Source organism: Bidens hawaiensis, unplaced genomic scaffold, assembly GCF_021521415.1.
Source record: "Bidens hawaiensis isolate Kalapana, Puna unplaced genomic scaffold, B.hawaiensis_p1.1 tig00032409_1, whole genome shotgun sequence".
NCBI lineage: Eukaryota > Viridiplantae > Streptophyta > Magnoliopsida > Asterales > Asteraceae > Bidens > Bidens hawaiensis.
The window spans coordinates 181,001-195,149 of NW_027495516.1; positions in this window are offsets into that span (position 1 = coordinate 181,001).

Sequence of the window (14,149 nt, forward strand, 5' to 3'; positions counted from 1 at the left end):
TGGGACATATCATAGGAAGATTTCATTTCCATTTCATTTATTTTCTTGATATCTGTATGTGGTCTTGCACAAATGTCAAATACCACATGTCCTTTTCTCATTTGTTCATAATGCTTCTTTAACTTTGGAGTCATCTTTGGCAATAGAGGAATCTTTTCATTTTTCTTCTTTCTTGATCCCTTCTTTTTCTTCTTGCCCTCAAATGATTTGTACTTCCACAACTGCAAGTACTCTTCACACTTGAGTATTCACTCCATTTCTTTTTCTCACCATCCTTCTTTACAGCTTCCTTGACTTCTGATTTCTCGTTTTGCTTCACTGCAAACTCTCCATTCTCATCCACAATCACATCTTCATACTGTTTTATAAATTCACTTTTGTCATCAAACACGTTCTCAAACTCTTTCAGATATTCATTCCTACCCTCCTTGTCTACTTTTAGTGGATAGCTATCACAAAAAGGTGATGGCACCCTTTTGTATTTCTCTTCCTCTGTCAATTTATCCATAAATCCCACTATATTTCTTGTAGACACAAGATTTTTCAAGAATTCTATATGAATTAACAACTCAGTATTCTTCAACTTCTTTTTAGCATACAACTTTTTCAACCCCTCAATTTCAACTGTTATTCTTGATTGGGTTCTGTATGCTTGCATACAATCTTCTTCAAGCCCCTTGATTTGATTCTCATAAGTTGTTTCACTGGCTTCATACACATTTAAGAATGCTTCCTTTCTTCCACACTCAGTTTTCCATTTTCCAACTTCCTGATTGAGTTCATCAATTGTAATAAGAAGATCAGAAATTGAAATATCAGAATGTACCTGCATACTAGAAGATTCAGGCTTGTCCTGCACTTTGGCCATAATGGCAACATTTGCCTTCTCAATCTCAGCTGCGTGGTTACTCCAATCAAATTCCCCATCCTGAGGTACCCTTGTCACTGCAACGCTCCCTTGATCCCTAACCTGATTCACATTTTTCTGATTAACTCTGTTCTGATTAGTGTGAATCTGTAGTTGGTTATTCCTTTGAGGCTGAAAGGGTTGTTGCTGGGGTCTGTTTTGATTTTGATAGGGGTTTTGGTTGGTGATCTGATTTCTCTGATGTTGGAAGTTCTGATTCTAATTTTGATAAAATTGGTTTTGATTCATTTGGTTGCCAACTTGCTTGGGCATGTTACATTCTCTTGCAAAGTGTCCAGGTTGTTAACAATTGTAGCAGATTGCTTTTGATTTGTCAAAACCTATTCTCTCATTTGGTCCATTAAAGCTTGATCTTCCAGTTCTGTTGTTTAACCTCTTGCTTCTCACAGCCAACATGGCAGCCTGCCATTTGATGTCCATATCCTCCGAGTCATCAGCATCTATCTGCTCAAGATCTTCTTGCACATTGCTTGTGTTGATGAGGTTCTTGGCCACAAATTCATGATATGACTCAGTGAACATAGAGAACAAAGCTTGATAGTCTGTTCCTTGAGTTGCATTGTTCTGCACAAAGGTTGAATGTCCTTGCTATTGAGGCTACATCGTCTTCAATCATCTACACATTAAATCTTGGCTGACCACCACAAGTTGAATTTGTCTTAGATGGTTCTTCAATGATTGGCTGCTGATTCTTGATTGAAAGATTTCCCATAGGAGCTATTAGAGCATTTTTCACTTGAAAACTGGGCTTATCTTCTCTAATCATGTGGTTTTCGATCATCTCATGTTCTGCAGCCTTTAAAAATGCAATCACATCATCCAATTTAAAATTGGGGAAATTTACTTTTGCCTTGATGAATTTGCTGGCTGTGTACCACTCACCAGATAAAGATGACAAAAGCTTCTTGTTTAACTCAAAATCAGAAATCTACAGGTCAATTGTTCTTATATCATTAACAATCACCATAAACCTTTGCAAGACTGATTTTAGTCTTTCTCCATCTTTAAACTTGAACCTATCAAGCTGTTGCTTCAGCCTGTCTTTCTTGATGTTTCTTAGTTTTGTATTCCCCTCAAACATATCAACAACTGCATCATACATTTATTTAGCAGTTTTGTGATGGTTGACTTTTGTAAGGATTTCCCAAGACAATCCCATCTTCAGCATTGACATTGCTTTGTCATCTCTCTTCTTCATCTTCAGCTCAATAGTTGCACTATTGTTTGCAGCAGTAGAGGCAATATAGTTTCCCTCGGTAATAGATGTCCAAAGTTCCGGGTCATTGTAGTTTACAGCGGCTTCAAAAAGTACTTTCCATTTGATAAAATTTTCTTGGCCAAGCAATCTAGGAATTTTGTTGGTAGAAACTTCTTGGTCTTCCATTTCCGTAGATCTGGGTTTTGCAGCAGAGAAACAGAGTAAAGCTTCAAGCTTTATCACAAACCTTCAGTCCCGTGGCCTTCAACGAGCTACTCAAGCTTTGATACCACTTGTCAGGACCGGTGAGTCGGGTGAAACTTAGAAAGGTTGACAAGAACACACCAACTCGGTTACCAAAGGCCTATTGAATATCCCGGCGGAATCAGGATATCCAACAAGTGGGAACGAAGGTATGATATAGTAAACACGAAACAAAAATAGATAATCAATAAGAGCACAATCAAGACAAAGATTCACTGTAATAAATGCATCATTCATTAAAACAGTGAAAGGAATGTCTAGGGTTTCGTGACGGCGACGCCTGTATGAGGAAAAAAATAGAATATTCTTTTGGAATGTTTCTCGTATTGTGTTCGTCGTTATCCGTGCCCTAAATGGAAACCTAGGACCCTATTTATAGACCATGACATTTCTTCTAGGAGTCCTAATCATTACGTAATGAAAGACAAAATAATACAAGTGTTGAGTCCTCGAGTAAGGTAACAATCTTGCTCGAGCAGACTCATTATGCTAGGTATGCTTGATGAGTGTCTTCAAACATACTTTACTTAGAATATCTTCAGTAAAGATATTCTCCTCCAGCAGGCTTCATTCCTCTTGACCAATCCTTGCTTTGCTCGAACTAGTCCATCGAGTAAGCTCATTCTTCTTGATGTCTTCAGTCTTGTCCTTGACTTATTGAGCAATCTTTAGCATGCTCGGATGTAAATCTTGCTCGGGGAACTGAACTGTGCTCGAAGTCCTTGCTTTGATCGCATGACATCTTCTTGTTGCATCCATGCTTATCCCCATGTGCTCGACCATCCTGTGCTCGTAACACTTCGTTAAAACTTGTATGATCAAGCTGTTTGCTTGATTGGCAATCCGTGGTCGATAGAAGAATACTCTTACTCGTTGAAGTGTAGCTTGCTCGAAGCCTTAACACTTAGAAGAATTAACCATTTAAGGTTCAAAAAACCTTGCTCGAAGTAGTAAAACCATGCTCGATCGTCCAGGCTTGCTCGAAGTCCATACTTAGCCATTTTCTGAGGAGGTTGAGAAGATTCTAATCTTTCTTATCAAAAATCCGACCCAACAGACGTTATGCTATATTAAAATTATTTGACAACGTATTCGCCCGACCGATAACGAACATAACTCGCTTAAGTTTCTTTTTAGATAAAGTTTAGATATTTTACGCATGCGTATTTTAAAACATACACTGTTTAAGTTATAACCTAAGAATAACATTTTTATCGTGTCAAAAACGAACTCGTCATAAAAATCAAGCTCGGGTCTGACTAAAAATGAACCACTCGCTTAAATCTATTTTCTTACTTTTTAGGCTCGTTTGACTTTCGTGAACGACCGAACTCATAAAATTTGACTTACAAATATCAAACCCAATTCATAAATAAAAGAGATCAACTTGGATATTTTTACGAGAAAAATATAACTAAACCAATTATAGAGGAAAATATGTTTTTTGTTAAAATCTAAAACTCCAAACTTTGAACTTAACCTATCGCCGGCTTTGTTATTTTATTTCAAGTCCATTATTTTTTATCTAGATTTTATTTTTCGAGGACCGCTCGCCAAACCAAACTTGTCGGGTTAAGTTCGCTTAAACGCTTAGTTCACTTTCACTTGCTTAGTTAAATAAGTGAGTTCTTAGTTATGCATATGTTTAGAAACTGATTCGTATTATATCGTTCTTGTTAATATTATTCTTTCATATGTTTATGATACATACGTGAACTATGTGCAACGTGTTATTGTTTTTATGGTGTAAGAGACGCATAAGAAAATATATACACATAGTGGGAGGGTCCTAATGGATGCACCTATGCCGCCTAACATTTCAACTTCGGTTGCTATACATGGTGGTTATCATTTCTCTTATTACTTCGGCTTCAGCTAAAGGAACAGGAGGGCGACATTATTTTCTTTCATTTACATTATGTCAGAATATATATCGCATGATGATTGTTGAATCATTATTTCATGTATATGTATATACATATATATATGTATATATATGTATATCTATATGTGTATACGTAAAACTATGAAGGCTCACCAATATATTTTGTTGACAAATGTTATTATTTTAAACGTAAGGTTGATATTATGAAGTGCAAAAGAAAACTAGATTGACCTTAAGTTTTATTTAAATGAATAATAATTGTCTCATTTCGATGTAAAGTTATTTTTCTCATTATTGAACTATTTGTGTACTTTCAAAGTTATGGAATGAAAAAAATATATGTTGTCACTATTGAAAACTGACTCAAATGAAGTTAAAATCTTTTTGACCTTTTCTATTCTTGACTCAAATTAAAAGAAAAAAATTTGGATTTTGGATTAAATATTAACACATAGATTGCACAAGAAGAAGATGAAGATAGTCATTAAGCACATAAGCATATATCCTTAACCAGACTTCATCAGAATTGAACGTTCCCAAATATCTTAACAGAAAGTTGAATCTGGTTTTGTCCAATGGGTTGGTGAATAAATCAGCAAGATTATCACTGGTCTCAACACCTTTCATTTCTATTAATGTTTTTTTCATTGTAGTCCCTAATGAAATGATGTCTGATTTCAATATGCTTAGTTCTTGAGTGATGTGCATGACTCTTCACAATGAACATAGCGGCAGTATTGTTAATGAAATAGGAGTGAGTAGGAAATTCAAGCAACTAATTTTGGATCCATAGAACCTGTTCACAGCAAACAGATGCAACAATATATTCTGCTTCAACAATTGAAACCGATACTATGTTCTGCTTCTTGCAGTGCCAAGAGACCAGTCTGTTTCCTAGGAATTGATATCCACCTGTTATAGATTTTTTGCTAAAGTTACACCCATCATAATCACTGTCTATATAAGAAAGAAGATCAAAGGAAGGTTCCTTTGGATACCAAATTGCTAAGTCTGGCTTTCCTTTTAAATATCTGAAAATCTTTTCATATCCAACTTATGAGAGCCTTTTAGATTGGCCTGGAATCTTGGACAGACACATATAACAAACATGATGTGAGGTCTGGATGCTGTTGGATACATCGAAGAAACAATCTTTTCTCGGTGTTCATTTTGATCTATTGGATCCCCCTTTTTATCAGCTACCATCTTATCATGAGTATCCATTGGGGTTGACAAACTTTCACATCTTTGCACTTGAATTTTGATGAAATCTCCTAGACATGTTTAGATTGATTGATCAGGACTCCATCATCCTTCTATTTCACTTGAAGTCCAAGAAAGAAATTAATCTCACCCATCGAGCTCATGCTATACTTTGGTTTCATGAAAAATTCAAATTCTTTGCACATCCTATTATCAGTTGAACCAAAGATGATATCATTTACATAAAGTTGTAAGATCAGTAAGCCTTTCCCTTTCCTTTTGTAGAATAAGGTCTTGTCAAAAGCTCCTCTAAGAAACCCTTGGCAGGCAGGTGTTTTGATAACTCATCATACTAGGCTCTTGGAGCTTAGTGTATTCCATAATGTGCTTTGCTTAGCTTGTACACCGTCTATGGAAAATCAGGATCTTCAAACCATGGTGGTTGAGTTACATACACCTCCTCATTTATCTTTCCATTTAAAAAGGTTAACGTTAAATCCAATTGATAAACTTTTATGTTTCTGGTTGCTGCATATGCTAGGAAAATCCTTATGGCTTCCAATCTAGCCACAGGTGCAAACACCTCTTTAAAATCAATACCTTCTTCTTGTAAGAAACCTAGAGCAACAAGTATTGCTTTATATTTAATCACAAGGCCTCGTTCATCTTTCTTGTTTCTAAACACCCACTTAGTGCGAATTGCATACTTTCCTCTTGGACTGTCTACTAGTTCCCAAACTTTCAAATATCTAAATTGTGCAATTTCATCTTGAATTGCTTCTACCCACCTATTGTCTTTGAGATCTTGTTAAATGGCTTAACCTGGGATAGAAGACAAGAGAACATGCAAATATTTGCAGTTTCAGATCTACTCATTGTAACCCTTTCATGCAAATCACCAATGATATTCTCTAATGGATGGTATTTGTGTACAACAGCTTCATGATTGATCCCATGGTTATTTCTAGATCCAAATTGGTTGTGTTCAAATCAGGTTGTTCATTGGAATGATCTGAACTTGATGAGGTTGAAGGAATTTTAGTGTTGGTAACTGGATCAACAACAGCATCATGATTCTGCACATTGTTTTGAATAGGGCTTTCAACATTAACTTCAGGATTTTTGGCACATGGTTTGCAATAACTACCTCATCATCTTGATTAAGTTCTTTAGTTTTGACAAATTCATATTCCAAATCAGCAACTTTGGACCATATTTTATCCATATCTATCTTGAGTTCTTGAGTAGCTTCGGGAAATGAAGTTTGATTAGCATCTGAAGATCAAATAACCAGAATGGGCCATCAACATTGTTAAACTAATTTTCATTGAATAATATGTCAGATGATTCGATCACACTCAGATGATCTTTCACATAAACTCTATATGCTTTTAAGTGTGAGGAATATCCCACAAAGAAGCATTCCAATAATTTTGCTTGAAAATTTATCAAATAGTCGTTTGTGTTCCAAAGAGAAGATTTGCATCAAGAAGGCTTAAGGATCTTGATATAGGGCTTCCTTTTGAACAAAATCTCATATGGAGTTTTGTTATGATTCTTGTTTAAAAGTACTCTATTTTGAACACAACAAGTTGTATTAATGGCTTCAGCCCAGAAAAAGATAGGTGGGTTAGCATCAGCAATCATGGTTCTTGCTGTTTCAGTCAAGGTTCTATTCATTCTTTCAACAACACCATTTTGTTTAGGATTTCTAGGGGAACCGAATTGTTATAGAATCCCATTTCATTTCAAAATTCAAACCTTACGCCATTCTTGAACTCTATCCCATTATCACTTCTCATAACATTTAGCGTCTTTTCTAGTTGGTTTTCAATTCTTGTAACACATTCCTTGATAAGCTCAGCAGTTTCATCTTTGCTTGCAAGAAAATATACCCAAGTAAATCTTGAATATTCATCAATAATAACATGATAGTATAGCTTCTTACCAATACTTGGAATACTTACAGGACTAAATAGATCCATATGGAGAATTTCAAGGACTTATTCAATTGAGTTTATATGCTTAGTCTTGTGAGATGATTTGTGTTGTTTCTCTTTCAAGCCTGAGGAACATTTATCATCAATTAGAAACTCCTTGGTAAGTAAACTAATTACATGCTCACCATAAACCAATTTGTTTATAATTTTGAAATATACATGACATAATTTCCTATACCATAGTCTTGATTCATTCTCTAAAGCTTGGGAAACAAAACATGCACTACCCTTGGAAATTTCTTCCTTCACATTCAACTCATATAGGTTCACGTTCCTTGGTGCAGTCATCATAATCATCTTTGGAGGTATCACAAAATCTGACTTTAGAATGTAGCAGTTGCTATTGATATAATTATAAATATATATGTTTCCCTTTTATTATTATGTAGTATATTATTAATTTTTATTTAGTTTTTGTTAGAATTTGTATACTACTTGTTTTGGTCAAAAATCGGTCTAAGGATCATGTAACGAAATTAGTGAGTGAGGATTATGCTTATATGATAAATATGATCAAATTGATAACTTCAAAAGATGAACAACGAGATTTATTCGTGGAAAAGCCCTTGGTAACTAGTATCCCGTCGGCATAAAAACCTCGGGTAGTGAATACTATCACTACCGATTATATTAAATTTAAGAAGATTACAAGAGATGGAATTAGAGCTGATCGTGACTACAAACTGTTTGCGAGTAAGATTCTAAGTATGCTAGCTGTTGTGTGTTTATGATCAGCCGTAATTCAATATAAATACAAAGGATTACAACGGATAGTAACTAATTTGCTACAATCTCGCACATGTTTGTTTACTAATTCTTCATGACCATTCTTGAGCGTGGACGAGCTGGATGGACTTGGTAAAACATGCTCTCCGTAAAAGTAGGGTTTCTTGGTAAACACGTTTTAATACCTAAAAAAAATAATAACATACTTGAAATCAACCGTTGAGGATCCTATGACCATTCTGAATCCTTAGTCCTGGCAATAGCTGCCAAGAATAGCTGATCCTCAAGGATCAAGAATCCTGGTCCCAACACTACTAACCTTTTAATGTTTGGTAGGTTTGGTCCTTAAAAATGGTTAAAAAAGAAGAATAAACGAGAAGGAAACAATCTTTAACGAAGAATCGTTCGAACCAGAAAGAAAACCTATCCAAATGGCGAACGAACCGGGCCCAAATAAGCTCTCCATGCCATGCGGCCACAAAAAATAGTTTCGCCGCGCGGCCTGACCGACTCAAATACCTCCCCATGCTGCGCGGCCAGGTGGGTTATTCCTCGTTGTGCGGCGCGACGAGGCCTAATTTCTAGAATATTCCTGGTTTTGGGCCTAAATCACTATGTGAACATCATTAACCTAAACCTGGAGGAGATCAGACGTTCGACAGCCGCTGTGAATGAAAATTAAGCTAAAGATTGAAGGTTTTTGAAGCATCGCAAGGCTTGGAATCATACGGTGAAGCGCTTATCATTCAAGACTGAAGACTACGGGTTTTATCGCCTTTAATCTTTCATTCTTTATTATTTTCACATGAATTCCAACGTTCTTGTTTTGTTTGATTTGAAGATACTTGGCAAAAACTTTTAAGACTGCCTAGGCTTTGTGATGAACCATTTTGATGTTTGATTTAATTTGGATTGTTGCTTTTCGTTATGGTTTTATGAATCAATAAAAGTTTGATTTCGTTAATTCAATGCATACGCGTGTTTGGTTTTTATTAGGTGAATTATATTGTTTCATAGATCTTTAGTGATTGTCTGTCATATAATAGGATTCTGTTAGGTCATTTACTGTGTGTTCTAGACTAGTTTGTGATTGATTTATAATAAGATCATAGAAAAAATATCTTTAATCAAATAAATAAAATTGTGCTATTAACCTAAACAGTTGTAAGCTGATAGGTTATTTGATAGGTCTTGGTTGATTAAGATTGCTAGATTTATTTATTCTTAAGGAGTCCGTCTAGGTTTGATTTTTCAACTTTGTCTATTATTGTCGAATGAATTTATTAAACTGCGTTTGATTTCCATGCTGTAAGCAGTGTTGTAAAAGTTGGATTCTAAGGCCGGCTAGTCGGCGGCTAGTCGGTCCTCGGACCCCTACCTTGGAGACTTTTTCCAAGTCGGCTGGATTAGTCGGAGGCGGTCAAAGTCGGTCAAAAGTCGGTCTAGTCGGGCTAGGAATTTCTAAAATTCGGTAAAAAGTCAGACAAAAAGTCGGGCTAAGCGGTCAAATGCCGGGCTAGGCGGGCTAGGGTTCTCTAAAAGTAAGTTAAAAGTTATTAAAAAGTTGTCGAGTCAGCTAGAGTACCCTTTTGACGTGAATTATGCTTATTTTGACAAATATATATTGTCCAAAAATTAATTTTCATTATAATTACCATGACCGACTACTCACCGAGTACTCCGACTACTCCCAACTCCCCAGCTGGCCGCCTAGCGACTTTTGTAACATTGGCTGTAAGGTAGGATTTCATATAAAGGTGCTTGTTCGTAATTAATTAGATAAGCGTAAGGAAGTTTAATTTTAAACCGGTGTTATGCAGAATTTACTAGAAATCCATAGGTGTCTTTTTTAGAATGGTCAGGGGTCCTGCTCGGTTTTTCTTTTAATTATATATTTTACGATCCCGATTCCATAACAAAGCAATTTCCGATTATTTTATAACTGAACTTTGGGGATTCTAGCCTAGGTGGTTTTTCATCGTCATTTGATTTCAAATCACTTTAATTGTCTTTCGTTTATTTTATTTGTTTTTCTTTGTTTGTTAAATTAGTTTTTAGTAAAACCCCTCCTTAAAATAATAATAATTAAATAGTCGTGACAGTCAGTTAAGTCGAATTAGTTAATTTACGTAACCTAAAGAGTCTCGTGGGATCGATATTCGGACTTACTTTGCTATACTAGAGTCTACTGGTACACTTGTCGGTTACCATTTTAGTCAAGTTTTAAAGAGTCTGGAGTATTACTTAGTGTCTATATTAGCATAATTTAGTTAAAAATTATTTGACTGCTTTTATGTCACACCCCGACTAGCATGATGCGCAAGCGTAAAACGGGAATGTAACAGACACCTCTGGTATCAACACATTGTTTATAAAGAAACATCACAAACTAATTTACAATATATTACAATTCATTGTTCTATCGTTGTTTTATAGACTAGGCAACACAAACAAACTAGTTCGTTAACTATACGGTCTTACTACCAAATTTAATATTAATAATATTAGAATATAATATTAGTTTTATTAAAATTTTAATTTTAATTATTATTAAAATCAATACTGAATATAATTGAATATAGTATTCATAATAAAATTTACCGTCATCAACAGTATCGTACGTACACGTATTCATACAGTTTGTTCCAAATAAGCACGTATGGGTGTTACATATATATATACTTACCCATTACCTTTTATACACATATGTTTCCACTTTTATCTAACCACACGTTTCGCGACTTCTCCCCGAATTCCCTCGTACAAGCAAGTCTGTTATTATGTTCCGGACCACAATAACTCACTTGCCCTACAAGTTCATCCCGACATCCATCAGTATATAATATTAAAATATTATTTAAATATTTCCCAGAGTTAATCGAGCCTATGGTTATATTTTAGGTACCTTAAGGGATAACCTAATCCTTTATAACCAATGGCTCTGATACCAACTTCTGTCACACCCCGACTAGCATGATGCTGAAGTGTAAAACGGGAATGTAACAGACACCTCTGGTATCAACACATTGTTTATAAAGAAACATCACAAACTAATTTACAATATATTGTAATTCATTGTTCTATCATTGTTTTACAGACTAGGTACAAACAAAACTAGTTCGTTAACTATACGGTCTTACTACTAACGCCCTTGCTTCTATTCACATAGCATCAACCACACATCTAGGGCAAGTAACAGATCACCAAATCATTCCGATTTAGGTATACCTGAAAAGCAGTTTAAAACGGGTCAACTACTAGAGTTGGTGAGTTTCACGAGTTTCAAGAAAATAGTTATGAGTATTCACAAGTTAACACTTGTAATCATAAAATAAGTATGTATGTATGTAAATGATGTAATTATGCTAAGCTACAGTGAAGCCTTGACTGTATGTGCTGCGTGCATCCATTTCCCACTCTCAATCAACCACTGTGGCCCTTTTCCGCCACAACATGCCCTTGTAGCTATGTCTAACACTACACAGCCTGTTTGTATAAATATGGTCATGTGCAAACGGCGCTATATGACACGGCAACCAGGCCGATTCTGTTTTGGTTTGTCAAACCAATAGTACTTTTAACAAGCCACCGGCCTGAAGTTAATCACTGTGATCGTGGGGACTTTCGTGTGTTAGCACTTAGATAATTCACATCAATACATGTTTCAGGTATATATAGGTAATCAAACATGCTTTTCACCCCAAAAGTTCGTAAAACAGTTTAGAAGTGGGGTCATGAAATTCACGGTTTAGTAGATAATCAGTACTGTATCAGCTCGTGGTTTGTTCGGTCCGCTATCAGTAGTTCCTATAATCAGTATTATAATAATATTAATATTTTAATATTATTATAATCTCAATACTAATCTGGGCTGTATAACTAATCTAGGTATAGTTGGAACGCTCAGAAAGTGGCAATAGGCTTAGGTTGTGATGTTGTTCAATGTCTAATACTTAAAACCGACCTTGGTTCAGATTCCCGTTTTCCCAGCTGGGCCAACTTGTTCGTTTACGCGTTCAGAAAACAGTTATGGGAAAATAAGCTTGGGTAAATGCGTTGGTTAATAAAATGGTTAAGTTATAAAGAAAGATCACATATTGGGGTCCCGGATTAGCCACGGGGCCCGTTTCCGTTTATTCAGTTTGATTTAAGAAGAAACGCGCACAATCTATCCGGATTGTCCAGGTTTCTCATAGAAAAGTTTGTTTTTACTTAATTAGTCCAAAAATATGATTTTTGATTACTCTTGGTGTTTTGATATTCACGCAGGTTCGTTAATCGCGAACTTGCCGGTTTTTATAAAATCTGAATTTGTTTAATATTCAAATTAGCATAATTAATTAACCGTTAATCATTAAATTATGAAACTTTAGCCACTTATCAATTAAAATATTTAGATTTTATAAAAATATTTCTGGAATTATTTACTGGTTTATTAATTTATAAAAATTCATTTTATCAGCTGTATTTCGCCTGAATATCGTCCGTTTACCCGAAACAATTTCCAAAAATTCCACCAAAATTACTGAATACTCAAATCATGTCCCAAATCAATCTGTATCAATTCCAGAATGTAAAAAGCTCGTGCGATATTCTTTTCAGTCCAAATTCGGCTATAAAAATTCACACGAACGCATGTATAAAAAACACCTTTAGCCTTCTCCAAATGATTCCAAAATTAATATGTGATCAAAATACATCAAATCTGAGATCCCACCAAAATTTCATAATTTTTGAAGTATTTTAGCTATTTTTCCCCAAATAAACGTCCCAATTCGGTAATAAATTCGCCAAATATTCTCGGATGGTCGAAAAATTACCAAATTTGAACAGAGACTTAATGACATGGTCCTTGATGTCCCTGAAAAATTTCATGGTCCCTAAAAATTACCAAATTTGAACAGAGACTAAACTGCCCGTAAGCTAGTGTTTCGGCATTATCTTAGCGTGTTTGGTTCGATTCCGCCTTTCTAATCAACTTTTCAAGCTCTTGTGCTCCTACATAGGCTAGGTACAGGTCCTATATCACAAACCAAGAAGGTTTCATCAATAGAACAACCCTTTAACTTAGGGTTCGGCTAGTGCACAAAAACGAACTTTTGAACCGTAAAAACGCCGTTTCAACCCTTTAATCCGTGTTTATGGCCAAAAAAACTCTCAAAACAGGTTCCTTACCATGTGTATGATCAAAAAATGTTTGTGGACCATTTTTAGGATTTTTACATGGTTAGGAATGAATTTTAGCAATTAAGACATGTTTTTTTTGTATTAATTAAGGTTAAACAAGTTTAAAAGCTACTTATTTAAGTTTTTACCTTAGGGTTTTGGAAGATTTCTAGAAAAATAACTTGCAACTTCTTCGACTCCAGTTTTTTATCAAGTGGAATGAATAAAAAGCTTAGGTAACAAGTTTTATAAAAAAAAATGGGGGGTGGGGTGGCTGGCCGATCAGGATTGCTTATGGACTCCCATTGGGTTGTTTTGGCCCAATATTCTGATTTCTCAAGCCCAAATATGAAAATCCCAGTCCAAATGTAGTTCAGGTTCGGTTTTTGGCGTGAAAAACTTATCGGGTGCGTTAAACAGTGCGAAAACGAGTGTTTTTCGGCTAGTTTTGTGTAAAATTATAAAAACATACTATATGTTTGTAAAAATCAAAAATATTTTCATGGATCACTTAAAACATTTCAAACAAGCGTTTGGTAAGTCTTTTTTGGCTTAACGGATGATACAATGCTTGGTTTGTAACTATCTTTCGCGTGTAAATCTATAGCGGGTAGTTAAACGAGCATGTTTTCGTTTAATTTGTTTGCTATCAAACTAAGGCCATGTTACTAATATTTTAGCTTGTATTAAACGTATATCACTTATAGATGCCCCCCCCCCCCCGGGATTTCTGGGTCAAAACCCGACTCGTTCGGTTAATCGTTCATTTGTTACGCAAA